At 37.5% G+C, this 19,801-nt stretch overlaps 1 protein-coding gene and 1 non-coding gene across 3 annotated transcripts in view; one reads left to right on the top strand and one right to left on the bottom strand.

Annotated features, from left to right (window-relative positions):
* Positions 1–19,801, top strand: part of TTC28 (tetratricopeptide repeat domain 28) — a 565,861-nt gene that overhangs the window by 126,318 nt on the left and 419,742 nt on the right. The window lies entirely within an intron of this gene.
* Positions 19,489–19,560, bottom strand: TRNAC-GCA (transfer RNA cysteine (anticodon GCA)). Its single transcript has one exon. It is a non-coding gene; the product is annotated as a tRNA-Cys (tRNA).

Raw genomic sequence — 19,801 nt, 5'->3', positions numbered from 1 at the left:
CATGAGAAATGCTGGGCTGGAAGAAGCACAAGCTGAAATCAAGATTGCTGGGAGAAATATCAATAACCTCAGATATGCAGATGACACCACCCTTATGGCAGAAAGTGAAGAGGAACTCAAAAGCCTCTTGATGAAAGTGAAAGAGGAGAGTGAAAAGTTGGCGTAAAGCTCAACATTCAGAAAACTAAGATCATGGCATCTGGTCCCCTCAGTTCATGGGAAATAGATGTGGAAACAGTGTCAGACTTTATTTTGGGGGGCTCCAAAATCACTGCAGATGGTGATTGCAGCCATGAAATTAAAAGATGCTTACTCCTTGGAAGGAAAGTTATGACCAACCTAGATAGCGTCTTAAAAAGCAGAAACATTGCTTTGCCAACAAAGGTCTGTCTAGTCAAGGCTCTGGTTTTTCCAGTGGTCATGTATAGATGTGAGAGTTGGACTGTGAAGTAAGCTGAGCACCAAAGAATTGATGCTTTTGAACTGTGGTGTTGGAAAAGACTCTTGAGAGACCCTTGGACTGCAAGGAGATCCAACCAGTCCATTCTAAAGGAGATTGGTCGTGGGTGTTCTTTGGAAGGAATGATGCAAAAGCTGAGACTCTAGTACTTTGGCCACCTCATGCGAAGAGTTGACTCATTGGAAAAGACTCTGATGCTGGGAGGGATTGGGGGCAGGAGGAGAAGGGAACAACAGAGGATGAGATGGCTGGATGGCATCACGGACTTGATGGACGTGAGTTTGAGTGAACTCCGGGAGTTGGTGATGGACAGGGAGGCCTGGCGTGCTGCAGTTCATGCGGTTGCAGAGTCAGACACGACTGAGTAACTGAACTGAACTGAATGTCCATGTGTAGAGTCTTCTTTTGTGTTGTTGGAAGAGGGTGTTTGCTATGACCAATGCGTTCTCTTGGCAAAACTCTATTAGCCTTTGCCCTGCTTCATCCTGTACTCCGAGGCCTAATTTGCCTGTTACACCAGGTATCTCTTGACTTCCTACTTTTGCATTCCAGTCCCCTATAAAGAAAAGGACATCTTTTTTGGGTGTTAATTCTAAAAGGTCTTGTAGGTCTTCATGGAGCCATTCAATTTCAGCTTCTTCAGCATTACTGGTCGAAGCATAGACTAGGATTAATCTGATATTGAATGGTTTTCCTTGGAAACGAACAGAGATCATTCTGTCATTTTTGAGACTGCATCTAAGTACTGCATTTTGGACTCTTGTTGACTATGATGGCTACTCCATTCCTTCTAAGGGATTCTTGCCCGCAGTAGTAGATATAATGGTCATGTGAGTTAAATTCACTCATTCCAGTCCATCTTAGTTCACTGATTCCTAAAGTGTCGATGTCCACTCTTGCCATCTCCTGTCAGACCACTTCCAATTTGCCTTGATTCATGGACCTAACATTCCAGGTTCCTATGTGATATTGCTGTTTACAGCATCGGACTTTACTTCTATCACCAGTCACATCCACAGTTGGGTGTTGTTTTTGCTTTGGCTCTGTCTCTTCATTCTTTTTGTGGTTATTTCTGCACTGATCTCTGGTAGCATATTGTGCACCTACCGACCTGGGGAGTTCATCTTTCAGTGTCCTATCTTTTTGCCTTTTCATACTGTTCATGGGGTTCTGAAGGCAAGAATACTGAAGTGGTTTGCCATTCTCTTCTCCCTTTTCTTGGAGGGTGTAGGCTAATTCATTCAGTGCCTTGTGAATCATGGGAAGGACTTTGGGTGTTTTCCTAAGAGTGACTGGACAGCCAGCCATATTGGGTTTGGAGCTGGAGAATGACTTGAGCAATTTATGTTCTGTTTTTTTTTTCTTGGTTAAGTCCAGGGTATCAAACATTTCCATTACTGCAATAAGTGTCCCCTTGCCTCTTTGCAGTCAGGCTCTTTTCCATTCTGATGACCCCTAATCTGATTTTATCACCATAGATTAGTTGTAACTATTCCAGGACTTCGTATCAATGGAGCCATACTAATGTACGCTTTTGTATCTGTCTCCTTTCACTCAGCATAATGTCTGTACTGTGCAATCATCTGTGTTGTTTCAGGCATTAGTGAATTCATTTATTTTTATTGCTTTATCATGGTTTAACTATACAACAGTTTATTTATTTACCTGTTGATAGACATTTGGATTGTTTCCAGCTTTCTGATTATTATGAATAAAGTTGCTATGAACATTTGTTTACAAACAAGTCTTTTTGTAAATATGTTTTCATTTTTCTTGAGCAAATACTTAAAAGTTGCTAAATCATATGGTTTAGTGTATTTTAATTTTATAAGAAATTGTCAAACTGCTTTTCAACATTGTACCACCTCATTACAATCAAAGAAGGGCAAATTAAGACTGCAGTGAGATACTATGTTCACATACTAGATTTATAGAAGTGCCATTTAACACGGTTTTGCAGGCAGTGATTATCACTAGGAACTGTTATACTTTGTTAGTAGAAATGTTAACTGTTAACTGGTATAACTGATTTTGAAAACAGTTTGGCAATATATTGAAACGACTCCTATGTAGAGAAACTCTTGTGCAAGTGTATTAGAAACTGTGCATTAAAATTTGGAGAATAACACTGTTTATAATAACAAAAGGACCAGAAACTACCTAAGTGTCCATTGATAGGATAAAGGATAAATTGTGCATATTCACACATTACAATATTATATATTAGGGAACATGAATGAACTATTATTTGCAACATTGATAAAGTTAATAAACAAGCAAAACTAAATAATATGTTGTTCAGACATAATGTGATAAAACTATGTCAAAAAAGGCAAGAAGATGATAAATATAACAGTAAGAATATTTCCTTAGGCGGGAGGTTAGGGCAGGTTGATGGAGTTGTAGGTAGATGCAACTTAATGGTAATGTTCTGGTCCTGAGTTGCTTTATAACTAAAATATAATCATCAGTATAGCTCTTGGTATATCAAATATTTAAATGAGCATACAAATTAAACAACTCCTCTGGCTTTTGTATAGAGGAATGGATTATAATGAGACAAATAAATAACTGATTTCATTCAAAGCAAAATTTGTTCCAACTGTCACAGGGAAAAGCTAGTTCTTACCTTTTACTTGGAAGGGGGTACTGTATTTGACAGAAGTGTATAGGCTTGGCAACCCATCCTGTCCGTATACCATAGTTCTTAGGTTAGTGATTCCCCATTCATACTTCAGTGTGTAGGTCCAAATTTCCATTATATGGGCACTTAAAAGTGTGGAAACATTTATTTAAGTACATTTGCAGCATTAATTTGTAATTTATTCATTCATTGTCTGACTGGCATCTCCTCAATTATAGTATTTATGTTATCACTTGGAATATAAATAAAAATACACTTTTACTGATGGATTGATTAAGCCTGATTCTTCACATAAAGAGCCAACCCCCCAAAGTAGTATTTCACTTTGCAATTTAAGCCTCTCTCTCTCTGCTCTCTCCTCCCTTTCTTACTTTATCTCTGCTGTATAGCTGTTACCAAAGGATTTCACTTTATCATCATTTGGAGAATACATTTGCTTCATACCTTTTTGAATCTTCTTTTTCCTGGATCTCACATCTTCATTTCTTTTGGTTTATTCTCTCATTCTGGTAGAGCATGCTCCTTAGTACCTTGCTGATAAGAAAGGGAGAAAAGAGATATATTTTACTCTAACAATTAATTTAATTCTACTTTGGAAATTATTTTCCCTCCAAATTCTTAAGGCATTGGTCCTGTGTTGTCTTGTTTTAATTGTTGCAGCTTAAAAGTCTGGTGCTATTCTCATTCCTGATTCTTTGTATGAAAGCTGGGTTTTCTTTTTTCCCTCTATTTAGAAGCTTATAAGATCTTTTTTATCCCCAACATTGTGCAGTTTTACAACAAAATGCCTTAATGTAGATCTGTTTTGATTGTATGTTCAGGTAAATTTTTACAGAACTTACAGATAGGTAGTTTCACAGTTTATCTCTCTACTTTATTCTCTCTTCCTAGAATTTCTGTTACCAGGATTTTGAACCTCATGAGGCTGCCATTTAATTTTCTTACCTTTTCTTTTTCTCCTAATTTCATTATTGTTTCATTTTGCTTTACTTTCTGGTGCATCTCTTCTACCTTATCTTTCAGATCTTATATTGAGGGTATTTTGTTTCTTCTATCATATTTTTAATATCAAAAATTCCTTTTAAAAAATGAGACATTATTCACTAGGTTGTACAACCATTGTCACTTTCTAATTTCAGAACATTTTCATTATTCCAAAAGAAACCCCTATTCATGAGTCATTCTCTATTCCCCTTACTCACCAGCCCCTGACATCACTAATCTACTTTTTGCTTCTGTGGATTTGCCTGTTTTGGACATACCATGTAAGTGGAATCATACAATATGTGAATTTTTATTTCTTGTATCTTTCTCTTAACATAATGTTTTCAGGCTCAATTCATGTTATAGTGTGTGTATATGTCCTTTTTCTCCTGAATGTTCTTTTTTAGTAAATCCTGTTCTTACTTCATTGAAGCAATATTTTTTCTTATCTTTCAGATCTTTTTGAAAATTTTATCTTTGTACATATTCTTTAATTTCCCCAAGTAACTTTTTTTTGTGTGATTTGGTGTCTGCTTTTTATATAAGATGTTTTTCTCAAAAATGTCTACCATCCTTATTTTTTTCCTTAGATTTAAGACTGAGGTACAATAAAACTTAATGGAAGTTCTCTAAGCATGGGTGTGACTGATTGTACGTTTCATCACATGGTGATCTGGCTGGGTAGAATGCCTTTGGGTCTTTTTTCCCCTTCTTGTGTGCAGTCAGATTCTCTAGCACCAATTCTTCCATTTTTCTATCTGAGGATTTATGTTTGGCTCCCTGACAGTGTTCTGAGAGCCAAACATACAGGCTTATAGTTCAGCCACATTTTTTCAGTATGGAACCCTCCAACTATGCCTTTTATCTCCCAACCAGAGATCTCTGTTTTCCTTTATCCAGGCTTCTGCCAGAAGAGAGAGTAGCAGTCATCTGGATATGTAACTGCTTCTTAAACAGACTTTTAACCTATCTTTAGCTTTCTAGTCTATCTTCATCTCAGCTTCCAGAGGTACATAGTGCTGCCACTTCCTGAGCCTGATAGAAATTCTGCAATATAAATAGACTTTTCTTGGTGGCTTAAGTTTTGGTTCTGCTAAGTCAGTTACCACTTGCCCATCTGCTTTCTAGCCTTTAGAACTTTGCTGTTTTTGCTTCATCTTCTAATCTTTTGTTTATATTGTGAGTTTATGCCATTTATAAAATCCTTTTAATGTCTTTTAGGTGGAATTTTAGAAGAGAGGAGATGCAAATCTTGTGTTTAATCTACCATGTTTAACTAGTAATAATTATTTTAGCAGAGTATTAGAAATACTAGCTTGCTAGGGCTGCCATATGAAGTATCATAGACTGAGTGGCTTAAACAACAGGCATTTATTTTCTTGAGGTTCTGGAGGTTAGAAATCCAATATTAAGATGTCAGTAGGATTAAGATGTCAGAAATCCAACATTAAGATGATTTTTTCTGAGACCTCTCTCTGTGGCTTGTAAATGGTTGTTTTCTCATTCTATCTTCATGGACTTTCCTTTGTGGGTGTCTGTTATCTGTTATAATCTCCTCTTATAAGAACACTAGTCATACTGGATTAGGGCCCATCCCTATGACCTCATTTTATCTTAACTACCTCTTTAAAGATTGTGTCTCCAAATATAGTCACATTCTGAAGTACTGGGTGGGAATTAGGACTTTAGTAATCTGAATTCAGTCTATAATAAGAATATTTGTGACATTTATTAAGTGAATTGATTTTAATACTTTCAGCCTATATACCTTTTCATTTTTATTTCATTATAATGCAAAGAAATCTTTCATGTTTATAAGAATAATTATGGATGACTTTCTCTTTTTATTTTCTGAGTTATGCTTTCCCCAAGCTCAATGAGCTTAGTAATGTTTAGCTGAGGTTCTTTTCCCATGCTTCTGCAAAGATTAGACACTCACCCAAACTTGCTTAAACAGGGTGTTTCTGTCAAGAAGTCTGAAGTCATTCTGATCCCAAGTCTAAAGTCATTCTGATCCCAAATCCTTTCTTCATGTCTCTTTAATATCTTCGTTTCCCTTGAAGCTTATAAGATATTAAATGTTCTGAAATTTCTGATGTGATGCCTTGATGTGGGTGAAATTTTCATCCATGGCATTGGATATTTGGTGAGCTTTTTCAATCTTGAAGTTAATATCCTTTGGAATTTTCTTGAATCATTTCTTTGATGATTTCTTCCCCCTGTTTTCTTTATTCTCCTTTGCTGGAAGGTTATGCAGATATTGGCACTCCTGGACTGGTAGTTTTTGCTCTTAGCTTTTCTGTTTTTCACATTTTTTTTGCTTTTCATTATACTTGTGGAGAAACTTCCCTAGGTTTTATCATATTACTATCCTCATAGTGAACCCTTCATTTTTATTATGTATTTAACTTCGGGAGTTCTTGATTCTCTGTAGTGCATGTGTGTTTTATTAACCTGTCCTTATTTCATGGTTGCAGTTTCTCTTTTTATATATCTGTTGATGCACACACACATTTTCTTTTTGTTAAAATGTAACTGTCTACAAAGTATGCAAAATTAGATGTATAATTTATCACTAAGCAAACACCTGTGAAACAAACCACCCAAGATCAGTCATAGAATGGGGGGGTTTTTCTATCCTCTGCTTTTTACCTCCCATCCCCTGTAAGAATTATTTCTTCACTGCTTGAGGCTCAAAATCTCCACTAGTAAAAGAATAAACTATACAAGCCATTCTGTGTAAACAGACTAGCAGCCATTTAGCCTATGAAATGTCGTTGTACTTAGGAAAAAAATAAAGTGATAGGGACATCAGGAAGAAGATAATCCAGGGTGGAGAATTGGAACATGAATGGTAGATACTATGTTTAATGTCAATTAATAAAAGAATGATATAAATATTTCTTAGTTGGTTTCAGTATGGTGTTGTTTTGGGGAGCTTTAATTAGCTAAATAAGAAAAGCAGAATCTTTGAAGAAAGGTTTTCGATATTAACTTGTTCATTTATCAGTCAGCCTTACATCAGTTATTAAGCATTGAAGATTCAAAGATGCTTTGAGCATAGTCACTGCCCTCTAGAGAGTCAAAGATGCTCTCTAACCTCAAATGGATCTTTCTCTAAAAGGTAGATCCTAATAAAGGTCAGAACACAAAGCATTAAGTTTTTACTCCAGTAAAAGAGATGTATCTGAGATTGGCCTGGCGAGAGATTGGAATATTGTGTTAATGATCCCAGTGTTCTTTCTGAGAACACAGGAATCACACTTCACTAATTCCAAGGTTCAGTGGATTAGAGGAAAAATCTTAAACCCAGGAAGATTAATTCAAATCCCGTATTAACCTATTTGATCATTTCACAGTATTACTAGATAATTTGTAATTAGTGACAAGCACTTAGAGTTCACGAATAATCCTGCTTGGGTGATTGCTCCTCTGTTCTGACCTTCATGTCTCCCTGTTGTTTCCAAGAGATAAATGAGCACTTTAATTACCTATTGTTCAGGAATTCTGCTTTTTCTTCACCAAATGATGCAATATCTTCCTAACTTATGTTAAGCATGTTTTTCCTCCCCCAGATCTTTTCTTTTGTTAGAGAATCCTTTCTAGGTAAGTGTATCTTTATTTCCCATGATTTTTAGCTGTAGCATTTCAACCTGGATTAGTTCTCTGTTATGTTAGGATTTTGTTTTTCTGCATCACTAATCAAACAGTTTCTAATGACATCTTGTCTTTTCATGTGAATTGAAGATTGAGTACTAGGAATTTCAGCACTACAATGAACCTATCCCACAAAAGTACTACAAGGAAAGATAACACTTTTTTGGAAAAAGAGCTATTCACACCTACCATTAAAAAGGTAAATAACAGACTGATGGACTAATAATTATTCACAGAAGTACAACTTGCCAAGCTTTCAAAGATAAAAGGATTGTTTCTCGTTGAAAATGGAAAAGGACTTCTCTCATCCTATTGAAATTTAGTGATTCATGTTGGGATAGAATAATTTCTGTACTGAGCTTTAAAAATAGGTTTGATTTTTGAAACACTTTGATTTCTCTGTTGATCTGTAAGCTTTAGGCTGAAATGTGGGGAAAATCTGCTTATCCATCTCTAGGTTTGCATCTAACACTTCTCTTATGTTTTTCTCTACCTGTCGAAACCTTTTCCATTGCTAATGTGTAAGCTTTTCTCACAGCAAACCACTTCTCTGATTGTCCAGACACTAAATGAGGGTCCTACAGTCGATTTAATTTCTGAACTAATATGTAGAGTTAGTGCAGATCGCACAGGTTAATGGGCTCAGTTTCATAAAACTGCCTCACCTCAGACACCACTTGCGAGTCCTGGTTTGCCACCTGTACTTGTGACCAACTGACTATAAATTAGGGGTTCCATGACCCTTCCTGGAGGAGGAAATTGCAACCCACTCTAGTATTCTTGCCTGAGAAATCCCCTGGACAGAGAAGCCTGGTGGGCTATGGTCCATGGGGTCGCAAAGAGACACGACTTAGCAACTCAACAACAACAACAACATGACCCTTCCTCAAGTTTGATAATGTGCTCTTACTGCTCACACAATGCAGGGAAATAGTTTGTGGAAGAAGTGCATTGGGCAGGATATGGGGGCGTGGCACAGAACTTCCATGTCCTCTCTGGGTGTGCCACCCTTCCAGTACTTCCAAGTATTCATCAACCCAGATGCTCTCAGAGCCTTGTCATTTAGGTGGTCGTATCATTTCATGGTGGTTTCATTATGTAGGCACGATTGATTAAATCATCAGTCCTTGGTGATTAACTCAACCTCCAGTGCCCTTTCCCTCCCTGGAGGTCAGAAGGTGGGCCTGAATATTCCAACCTTCTAGACACACCTTGGTCTCTCTGGAGTCCAACCTCCACTGAAGTGTCTAGCTTGCGAAAGACATTCTTCGGGAGGCACTGGAGGTTCATTGTTAAGAATTCTCACCTCCCAAAAGAAGCTTTCACCAGTGCAGAGATACCAAGGGTTTTAGGAACTGTATGTCAGGGACCGAAGACAGAGACCAAATATATATTCTTATTGTAACACCTCCACCTGACTAAATTTTGCCCTTTTACATGCTGTTTTAGTTTCCAGCCTCTTACAAGTTCCTTCTTGCCAATGTACCTTTTCTTTGCCCTATTTCTTTAGGGCCAAATCTAAACTTTGTAACATTATTTTTTTGGCAAATCCATATTGATGTGTTCAGTTGATGCAATTATATTGGGGAATTCCACTTTCAGGTAAAAGAGTTTCAATTTAAAGCAAGGGCTTTTAGAGATGACACTTAAAGCTGCACGGTGACTACCGGGGTAGAGATTCGGTGCATTGCTTTCCACCTTGGGGCATTTTCATCTGGAGACCATACATTATGGTTCTTTTCAAATTACACTGCATAGCTTCTTGTACTTTTACTTAACTGGCCCTCTTTACATCTTAGCTCAGCCTCTCGTTGGCCTAAGCAAAATGTTGTTTTATTGTAGTGAAACACTGGTGTCTTGTGGAACCTAATGGCAAGATGTGCCAGCTAGGCCATGTGAAGGAATGAAATAGAAAGCAGTTAGAACTCAGGCAGCCATTTTCTTTTTTTTTTTTTTTTCCAGGCAGCCATTTTCAAAGCCTCTTTCTGTAGGGCCACATGGTCTCTGAATTAATTTCTTGTTGCGGCTGTAACAAATTACCACACACTTAGTGGCTTAAACAATAAATTTATTCTCTTTAAAAGTGTGGAGGCCCAGAAGTCTGAAAACAGTTTCACTGGGCTCCAATCAAAGTGTTGTCAGGGCTGTGTTCCCTCTTGAGACTTAAGGGAGAATCTGTTTCCTTGCCTTTTCCATCTCCTAGAGTTATATTTCTCGTTTTTCTGATTCACGTGCCTTTCTCCATCTTTTCAAAGCAGCGTGACTTTGTGTTTTCTTTCCAGTTGCCACATGGCCTTCTCCTGTAGTAAAGTCTCCCTCTGCCTCTCTCTTATTAGGAGTGCTTACAGTTATATGTAGGGCCTACCTGGGTAAACCAGGACACTCTCTGCAGCTCAAGATCCTTAACTTGATGACATCTGCAAAGTACTTTTTGGGTGTATAACATTATTTTCACAAATTTCATGGATTAGGCCCTGGATATCTTTGGGAGCTATTATTTAGTTTACCTATCTCTAATCATTCCTTCTCTCTCTGCAGCTGTTCATGTTTTTTCTGAAGACCACCTTTCTCTGTTTTGGTATACAAGTACCAAGCATATCTAAGCCACAATGGCAGTCTTAGGTCTTGGGTTCACAAGAGAATAGTTCAAATTAATAGAATAGTAGATAATAGAATTGAATATTGATTCCAGATTCCTAAAAAGCAGTTTGAAGCCCTAACTTGGTCAGATCTCCAACCCTGGTGCAGCTTCCTGTGGCCAAGAGGCAGATTCATGCCTAATAAACACAGCTTCAGACTCCCTTGGAGAAGGAAATGGCAACCCACTCCAGTACCCTTGCCTGGAAAATCCCATAGACTGAGGAGCCGGTAGGCTATAATCCACTGGGTTGTACATGACTGAGCGACTTCACTTTCACTTTCAGATTCCCTATCCTATTGATGGTGTGCAGTTCTCACAGAAAGAAGGATAAGTAGGGTACCTAAACTGAAGTTGCTGATTTAGTTATAACTAGAGACAGAATAATTGCATGTTCTCGAAAATCGTAATTGGAGTGCTTTGATTGTACCAAAATGAATGAATTCTAATAAGAAATGATAGTTTCATAATGATTTGTATCCCTTTGCTCTTAAACCAAATGAGAGACAATCCTGCAAGTGTGATCCCCTCACACAGCATCATAAGGAGTAAACTCTTACATGTGTAAAAGAGGTAGAGGAAGAAAGAAATGGTCGTCTAAAATTAGAGGGGAGATAGGACCCATAGACAGAGATTTTGATAGCCCTTTGTCTTTACTCGAAGGCAATGGCACCCCACTCCAGTACTCTTGCCTGGAAAATCTCATGGACGGAGGAGCCTGGAAGGCTGCAGTCCATGGGATCGCTGAGGGTCAGACACGACTGAGCGACTTCACTATTTATATTTCCCTGATATTGCTGATTTAAATAGCTTTTGCCATGATTCAAATAGGTTAATCCGGTGGGTGTTGCGATTGCACCCTGGGCCTCTCCTAGTTGCTTTGTGAACCTTAAGATACCTGCCCCCACCCCAGCCGCACCCACTGTTTGTAGAGCACCTGCAGGTTTACTAAGGGGGTTCAGCTTCTTCTCAGAGAATTGTGTCTGTAGTCCTCCTAGTCATCCCCACATCTTCAAAGATGTCTTTCTTTTGTTTTGTTTTGTTTTTTTTTTTTAGTTTTTTATTTTTTAAATTTTAAAATCTTTAATTCTTACATGCATTCCCAAACATGAACGCCCCTCCCACCTCCCTCCCCATAACATCTTTCTGGGTCATCCCCATGCTTTCTTTTGAACACACCATCGTATTTTCGTAGCATTCTTAGTTTGTACCCTATGTCTCTAAAGTAAACAGGTACAGGTCTTTTCTGAGCTCTTTGAGATTACTTTCTTTTTAGGTTATGACCCAAATCCTAAGCTTGTGAATGCTTCAGGGGTATCTTTATTTTATATCTGCTTGTCATGTATAGTTCCTAACATGACAGTTCTGTACTGAAGACTAATTGATGGTCCGTTAATTGATGGCACTTGAGATAGAAGAAAATGACCATATTAAACAGTATATTATTTGCCTAGAATCAAATTGCTACCACAGCTGCCATACTGAATAGGCTCACATGATGTGTCTGGTTGGAGCAAGATGCCAACAGATCAGTAAGTGTAGAGTTATTATAATAATTGAAAATCAGTATTAAAATTTCACAAATAAAAGCTTTGGTTTGGGAATTTTTATTGGATATTTGAGAATATCTGTTATTGGTGTGAATTTTTCTTTAAAAGATGGAATAGGATTTATGCTAGTAAAATATGTAATTCCTATTTTTGGTAGGGGGTGTTAATTTTTCACAAAATAAAATCCCCATTTTCAAAACTGTCTTTCTGATGTGTTCTAAGTGAAAGTGACAGTTGTCTCTTCATGTCCTCCTAATATATTGCTTAGCAACATTATAGCAGATGTTGGCATAAGTGAATATTGGATGTGAGAATGCTGATTATGGGAAGTGGGGAAAATTAAGAATAAAGGGGTTATGTTAGGAAACTGCTGAAGGGTAAGGGGTGTGTCCTATCAAAGTCTGGGCACCCATCAAGTATAGAAGATGTGGGTGCTGACCCACGAGTATATGCAGAGTGCTAGTCTTTAAAACCATCTGGCTTAATGCATTTATATGAGCAAATTAGAGATGTAAATGTGGCCATGAGGATTAATCACACAGTGTGCTGCTCTGTGCGAGTCTTAGCGCCAAATCACATTTCACGTTCTTGGTGCTCTGTATGCTTTCTTTAGATTTATTACTTTTGCTTGGTATGCCATTTTTTATACATCACTGATGCTTTACAGTGGAATTTTTTGATGCCTGTACCTGCAACACGGAGGAAAGATCTCAAGGGGAAGGAAGAAACAGATCAGATCAGCATTGTTTTATATCCTTCCCTCGTTCAAATGCTGTCTAACATCTTTGGGAAATTTACTGCTGCCTCTAAGAATCTCTTGGCTTTCTCAGTATAGCCCTGTATTTTCAGCCTTTTTTCTCCTCCTGCCCAGCTTTATTGAGGTATAATTGACATATAACATTATATAAAAACATATACTGCAAAATGATAACCACCATAGGTCATGTGACTACCATTTTTTTCTTGTAATGACAACATTTAAGATTTACTGTCTTAGCAACCTTCATTTATATAATACAGTATTATTAACTATAATGACCTGCTGTACTTTAGATCCTAGAATGTATTCATACTCTAACTTAAAGTTTGTATGCTTTACATTTTTCTAGTTGATATTCTTCATGCCAGAAACTGGGAAACTTTTGATTGAGAAAATGTAAATTGACTTGCCTGAGGTGGCAAGCTAAGTCCTGGTGTTCAGATACAACAAAACGCGATCATCACTGAGGCAGAAATTGCTAGCTCTTCCCCAATATTCACTTCCTTTTTTTTCCCGTGCAGTGTGCTCTGCAGTTATTAACTGGACCTTTTGCCACCTCGAATAAAGACTACCCAGACTCATAGCTAGGGTGTATTCATAAAACTAAATTCTGGTCCGTGGGGTGTAATCCGAACTGTCTAATACAGTTCCTAGGACACCTTTATAGGGAGCGGTGTGCTTTCTTCCTGTCTTATTCTCCTTCCTGTTGGATGGAATGTAGATATTGGCTGGTGGTTAAGTAGCTATTTGAACTGAACTGTACTGAAAGTATGTATTAAAGATGAGAGAAGGCCAGATAGGGAATGGATTCTTGAGGATAGGGAACCTAATGTCAGCCTTGAACTTATAATCTCTGCACTTTGTTTATATAGGAGAAAGTTAAATTTCTGTCTTAGATAAGTCACTGTTATTTTGAGTTATCTAGTCCCTGAAGCTAAAGCTAACCCTGGCTAACATGAGCATCCTCAAATAAGACTTACTTTGTACCTATTATAAGCTTGGTTAATTGACCATTTCTAGCATTTAGATATATGCTTTTAAAAATTAAAAGTTAGCCTCTGGTTTCCTTCTCACTGTTTATATCTGGCCTGATGTATTCCTGCGATTTTCTTACGCATAGAGTTTACCCTAGTGATTGTGTTTCAGTAAGACAGCTGAAGAAGATTTTTTTCTCCCGAATGAGAGAAACCAAAGTTTGTAAACCTAAGTCAGTAACCAGAAATGTAAATCTATGATGTTTTATGGTTCTGCTGATTATCTATGATCACTGGACACAGGGGCACACAACAACCGTAAGAAATTTGGGGGAGTCTATAAAATGGAAAGCATCTGGTGTGAAGTCTATAAAAGACCACACTATCAAGTCATTTCAGATTCTTTTGTGAGTTGAAATTTGGCTTAATATAAATGGCTTCCAAGTAGTATTGCTTCCTTCTGTTCTCAAAGAGGATATTAAAGCACTGAAGAATGCTGTAATTTAGTTAGGTAGATGTAAAAATCCTGGGAGGATCAACATCGGGTAAATATCATCTCTTCCAGTGTTGAAAATGAAATGATAATAGGGTAGCTTAGAGATAGTAATAGAAAAAGTAAAGATGAAATTCAAGTTCTGATACTGAGAGAGAAGAAGGGTATTTCATTTTAAATTATGTTCTAAGGAAGATAAAAGCGTGAGGATTTTTTTTTCTCTCTTTTGAAGTGAGCAAATGAAGGCCAACAAAATCTTACCATACACTAATTTAGTCTTTTTCATAGATAGGGAAAATCTTTCCTAAACTAAATTGAAAAGTAAGCATCATCAAGAGACTGTAAAAGATAGACACATAATCAGGAAAATGAAGGTGCTGATATGATAAATTAGCATCTGGCTCCCTTAACCATCTTATGGAGCTACAAGCATGATATAGCTTTGTTTTCCTGTAATCACTTCCCTAACCATGTTCTGTGAAACCCCTCTTTTTGAGCAGATTCTCAGTTTCATAACTTTGTGTATACTTTAGAATATTTAAAAAATTCCAGTTTAAAACTCCAATAGTATATCCAGTTTAAAGTTCTTCCTGTCCCCTTGGTCCAAAGCCAGTGGCTCAGGCTTCATCATGAAAAAAATTTTCCAATTAAAATAAATAAATTTATTAAAACAAAAAATTTCCCTACCTCTTCTGGATCTCTAGCTCTCCCAGTGAGTTAGAAGGAAGGAAGTGTAAAGAGTGTAATGTCTCACTTAACTGGCCCAGTCGGAGCTCACTCAGTGTTGATTGTCGCGGTTTCTCTGGTCTCCATTGGCAGGTGTCCAAATGCTAGTTCTCTTATGGAGGCACATGTATGATTATTTTGAAGGGCCCTTTAGGAATGTCCTCATTGCAGTTTCTTAATATGAGAAACTAAGTTCCAGTTCTGTCTCTTCCAGCCTCTCTGAGGGTCCACCTCTAGTGATACACTCTAAAGCCCCCTGCTACTGGAATCCTCTTGCCTCCAGGCAGTCTTCCTGGGTAAGGTACCAGCAAGATATCCCAAGTCACCTTCTATGATAACTGAATTTGGAAGTTCATGTATCTTTGCCATGCCAGTTGATGGGAGTTTAACCTATTCCACTGTTGTCTCTTTCTGCTTGTTTTCTCAAATTATCAGAGCAGATCAATTATTCATTGCCTAGTAATTCTTAAAGTGTAGTCTTTAGACAGGAGCAGCATCACCTCGAAATTTGTGAGAGATATAAATTCTTCAGCCTTATGGGGCCCGTTTGTATGTATACTAATGTGCTTGAACAGCTGGTGGGATATCCAAATGGTGAATGAGTTTCTCTTACTACAGATACTCTCAATGATTAATTATTGTATTTTGAATATAATGTCAGTCAGTCAGTTCAGTCGCTCAGTTGTGTCCGACTCTTTGCGACCCTGTGAATCACAGCACACCAGGCCTCCCTGTCCATCACCAACTCCCGGAGTTCACTCAGACTCAGTCCATTGAGTCAGTGATGCCATCCAGTCATCTCATCCTCTGTCGTCCCCTTCTCCTCCTGCCTCCAATCCCTCCCAGCATCAGAGTCTTTTCCAGAGAGTCAGCTCTTTGCATGAGGTGGCCAAAGTACTGGAGTTTCAGCTTCAGCATCATTCCCTCCAAAGAAATCCCAGGGCTGATCTCCTTCAGAATGGACTGGTTGGATCTCCTTGCAGTCCAATGGACTGTAGCCATTATAAATTAGTGGAGGTAGCACATGACATGTCATAGATCTTCTTTCGGCTGAAGAAACAAGTTACAGGTCCATATGTAAAGTGTTACCATGTGAGTTGAAAAAAATGTTTGAATATGCATGGAACAGTTCAGGCAGTAATGGGAAGGAGAAGTTAAACTTTTTATTTTGTAGTCTTTTTTATTTTGTAGTCTTCTATCTGTTCACATTTTACCATAATATATTTTAACTTTATAATTACAACTGGTTGAACAAAATAGTATCTCACCATAATCAACCTTTACCTGTGACTTTATCTCTGGACTTAAACATCCTAAATCTAAAACCTTCATGTTAATATAGTTCAACTCTGACCTGGCTTCTTTCATTTATTCAGCTTTTATCCTGATGATCTTATTTGTATTTCCTTTTAGGGGTCTCATCAGAGAGCTATTATTTTCCCATATAGTCTGAGGTTCACTTCTGTATTTGTTTTATTTTCAAATTTTTTTAATTGTGGTAAAATTTAATTTTTTAAATTCTTTTAACCACATAAGAAAATTTGTTTGTTATTTAATGTCTTTTTTCAATGAACATATTCCTCTACTTCCGTATTCCTCCTCCATAGGACAAGGAACATTTCCTGAAAGGACAACCTTGAAATTAATAGCTACAACCAAGTCTGGGCTGTTTGAGAGCAGAGGACAATCCAGAACAGAAGATACACACAGAAGATCAGAGTCAGATAATATATAGATCAGGTATCAACTTGTTCATGAGGGCAAGAGCCAGGCTTTGGGTGAGATTTCTGAGTATTCAGAGACAGGGAAGAAAAAACCTGGATAAGGAGTAGGTACCAAGTGATTGGATAAGGAGATTGAGGATTAAACATAAGATAATTGATTACATTGCTAATACGGAACAACAATAGTAACAAGAAATGAGCTTGCTAATATATATTTTCTGCAAAAAACAGAAACTGATCTTGGAGTATGAGTGGACTTGACCTGACCTGGAAGAGGTAAGTAGGTGGCACTTAGAGAGGTTGGAGGGCAAGGCAGTTTGTGTCAGGTTCCACTTACTTTCTTTAGATTCTGTGTTAGAAAAAAAGAGTAAGATTTGGAGTAGGAATATAAAAACTCCCAAGCTAAACCGCTTACCACTTCCACCTCCCTCTGTCAAAACACACACACACACGTAGGAGATCTTTGTGGCTTTTAATAATCTTTTTACTGGGATACATGATGCATTAATGACCTGATGAAATAAGACTACCCTTTTATTAATGGGGTGACTATTTCAGTATTACCTTTCAGAAACTGACCTTTAAAAAAGATTAAAGCCTCTCATTTAGTAACATATCTTTTGATGTTTCTGTCTTTACCAAATCCTGGTTTGTATTAGAACTTCCATTTCTGGGGAGATTATTGAGAAAGTTATTGAATAGTCTTAGATATATCTGGAATTTTTCAAATTGTCTCACCCATTTCAGTAGTTTTTACATATAAGTTTAAATGAAATCCATACTATCTTCAAGCTAAAATCTCCTAGGTTTTGCTTTTTGGATGAATTTATTATCTTTCTTCCTTTCCTTTCATCCTTTCATCCTTCCTCTGTTTCTCAGTCCTCAGACCCAGGTCCCTTATCCATTTAAATGCATTTTTATTATTATTTAGAATTTTACTCTAAGCTTTTTGAGGTAAAACTTTAAACAAGATTTTATATAAAATTAAGGCAAAATATTTTATATGTAGAAACATTTATATATAAATTTATATATAAATATAACATTTATATGTTATATATGTAGAAACATTTTATATGTAGAAAGTCTAAGTAAGTTGACTAAGATATAGAATAAGTGAGAGTACAATAAAATAAGTAGCATTACACTTGGCAGGTATGAAAATTGTGACTGTTACTTGTCATTAAGATCTGACTACTTTAGGAAGCAGAGGTTTTTTTTTTTTAAGATTTCTTTTTCTTCAGTTGGAACTGATTCTGACACAGAATAGTCACGGTGTTTTAGGATCGGAATTTAAAAATCTTATCTTTGAGCTGGTGATGCTAAAGTTGGTGAGAATTATAGGAAACAACCTTTCCATCTATTTTTTTGGAGGCAGTCAGAAAAGTTTGTGTACAGGTTATTTTTTTTTTTAAGAGTTTATAGTCACAGATGAACCATATTAGGCTAGCATATATTGTTATAAAGGTTAGTTTCATCTTTATTTGGCCTTTTCAGCTTTGTTCTGTTTCATTTGCTCTAATGTGTCTAAACAAGATACCATATAGAGCCATGGTGTTCTTAGTAGAATAATGTGAAATATTGACATATTTTATCTTTTAGATACTCTATAGATGATAATTATAGAAAATGGTTACAATAAATTAATATCATCAGCACATGTCCATGAATAACTCATTCAACCGAGAATGTTGTTGATCTGTTCTCTCAACTTTCCATGCTGATGTCAGTCTGATGAATTTTTATTTTTGTTGTCTGATGCTAGATGGAGAATGATAGCTCATGCCAAAGAGTTAAAAATTTATGAGAGGAAGAGTTTTAAATAAAGAGAATTATATATTAACTTAAATTTTCTGTGATTGCTGGGAGAAATATAAATAACCTCATATATGCAGATGACACCACCCTTATGGCAGAAAGTGAAGAAGAACTAAGGAGCCTCTTGGTGAAAGTGAAAGAGGAGAGTGAAAAAGTTGGCTTAAAGCTCAGCATTCAGAAAACCAAGGTCATGGCATCTGGTCCCATCACTTCATGACAAATAGATGGGGAAACAGTGGACTTTGTCTTTTGGGCTCCAAAATCACTGCAGATGGTGATTGCAGCCATGAAATTAAAAGACGCTTACTCCTTAGAAGGAAAGTTATGACCAACCTAGACCGCATTTTGAAAAGCAGAGACATTACTTTGCCAACAAAGGTCCGTCTAGTCAAGGCTATTGTTTCTCCAGTGGTCATGTATGGATGTGAGAGTTGGACTGTGAAGAAAGCTGAGCGCCAAAGAACTGATGCTTTTGAACTGTGGTGTTGGAGAAGACTCTTGAGAGTCTCTTGGACAGCAAGGAGATCCAACCAGTCTATCCTAAAGGAGATCAGTCCTAGTTGTTCTTTGGAAGGACTGATGCTGAAGCTAAAACTCCAATACTTTGGCCACCTCATGCAAAGAGGTGAAAAGACCTCTTCTCATTTGAAAAGACCCTGATGCTGGGAAGGACTGAGGGCAGGAGGAGAAGGGGACGACAGAGGATGAGATGGTTGGATGGCATCATCGACTCGATGGATATGGGTTTGGGTGGATTCCAGGAGCTGGTGATGGACAGGGTGGCCGGGCGTGCTGCGGTTCATGGGGTTGCAAAGAGTCTGACACAACTGAGCAACTGAACTGAAATTTTCTGTGAATTGGGGAAAACTGATCACTTTTTTAAAAAATAAGGCTTTATTGTGATACTTTTTACATACCATAAGTGAAGGTGAAGTGAAGTTGCTCAGTCGTGTCCAACTCTTTGTGACCCCATGGACTGCAGCCCACCAGGCTTCTCCATCCATGGAATTTTCCAGGCATGAGTACTGGAGTGGGTTGCCATTTTCTTCTCCAGGGGATCTTCCCAACCCAGGGATTGAACCTGGGTCTCCTGCATTGCAGGCAGACGCTTTACCATCTGAGCCACCAGGGAATAACTACATACCATAAAGTTTCTAATTCCCTGATCAGGGATCGAACCTGGGCCCCCTGCAGTGGGAACACAGAGTTTTAGCCACTGGACCACCTGGGAAGTCCCTACATACCATAAAGTTTACACTTTTAAGAGTGTATAATTTAGTGGTTTTTCTTTTATTCAGTAAGTTGTGTAACCACTATACAATTCTAAATCATTTCCATCTATCTCCAAAGAAATACCCATTAGCAGCCATTCT

This window comes from Ovis canadensis, chromosome 17, assembly GCF_042477335.2.
Source record: "Ovis canadensis isolate MfBH-ARS-UI-01 breed Bighorn chromosome 17, ARS-UI_OviCan_v2, whole genome shotgun sequence".
NCBI lineage: Eukaryota > Metazoa > Chordata > Mammalia > Artiodactyla > Bovidae > Ovis > Ovis canadensis.
The sequence above is the reverse complement of the archived record's forward strand: the minus strand, read 5'-3'. Positions and strand labels throughout refer to the sequence as shown.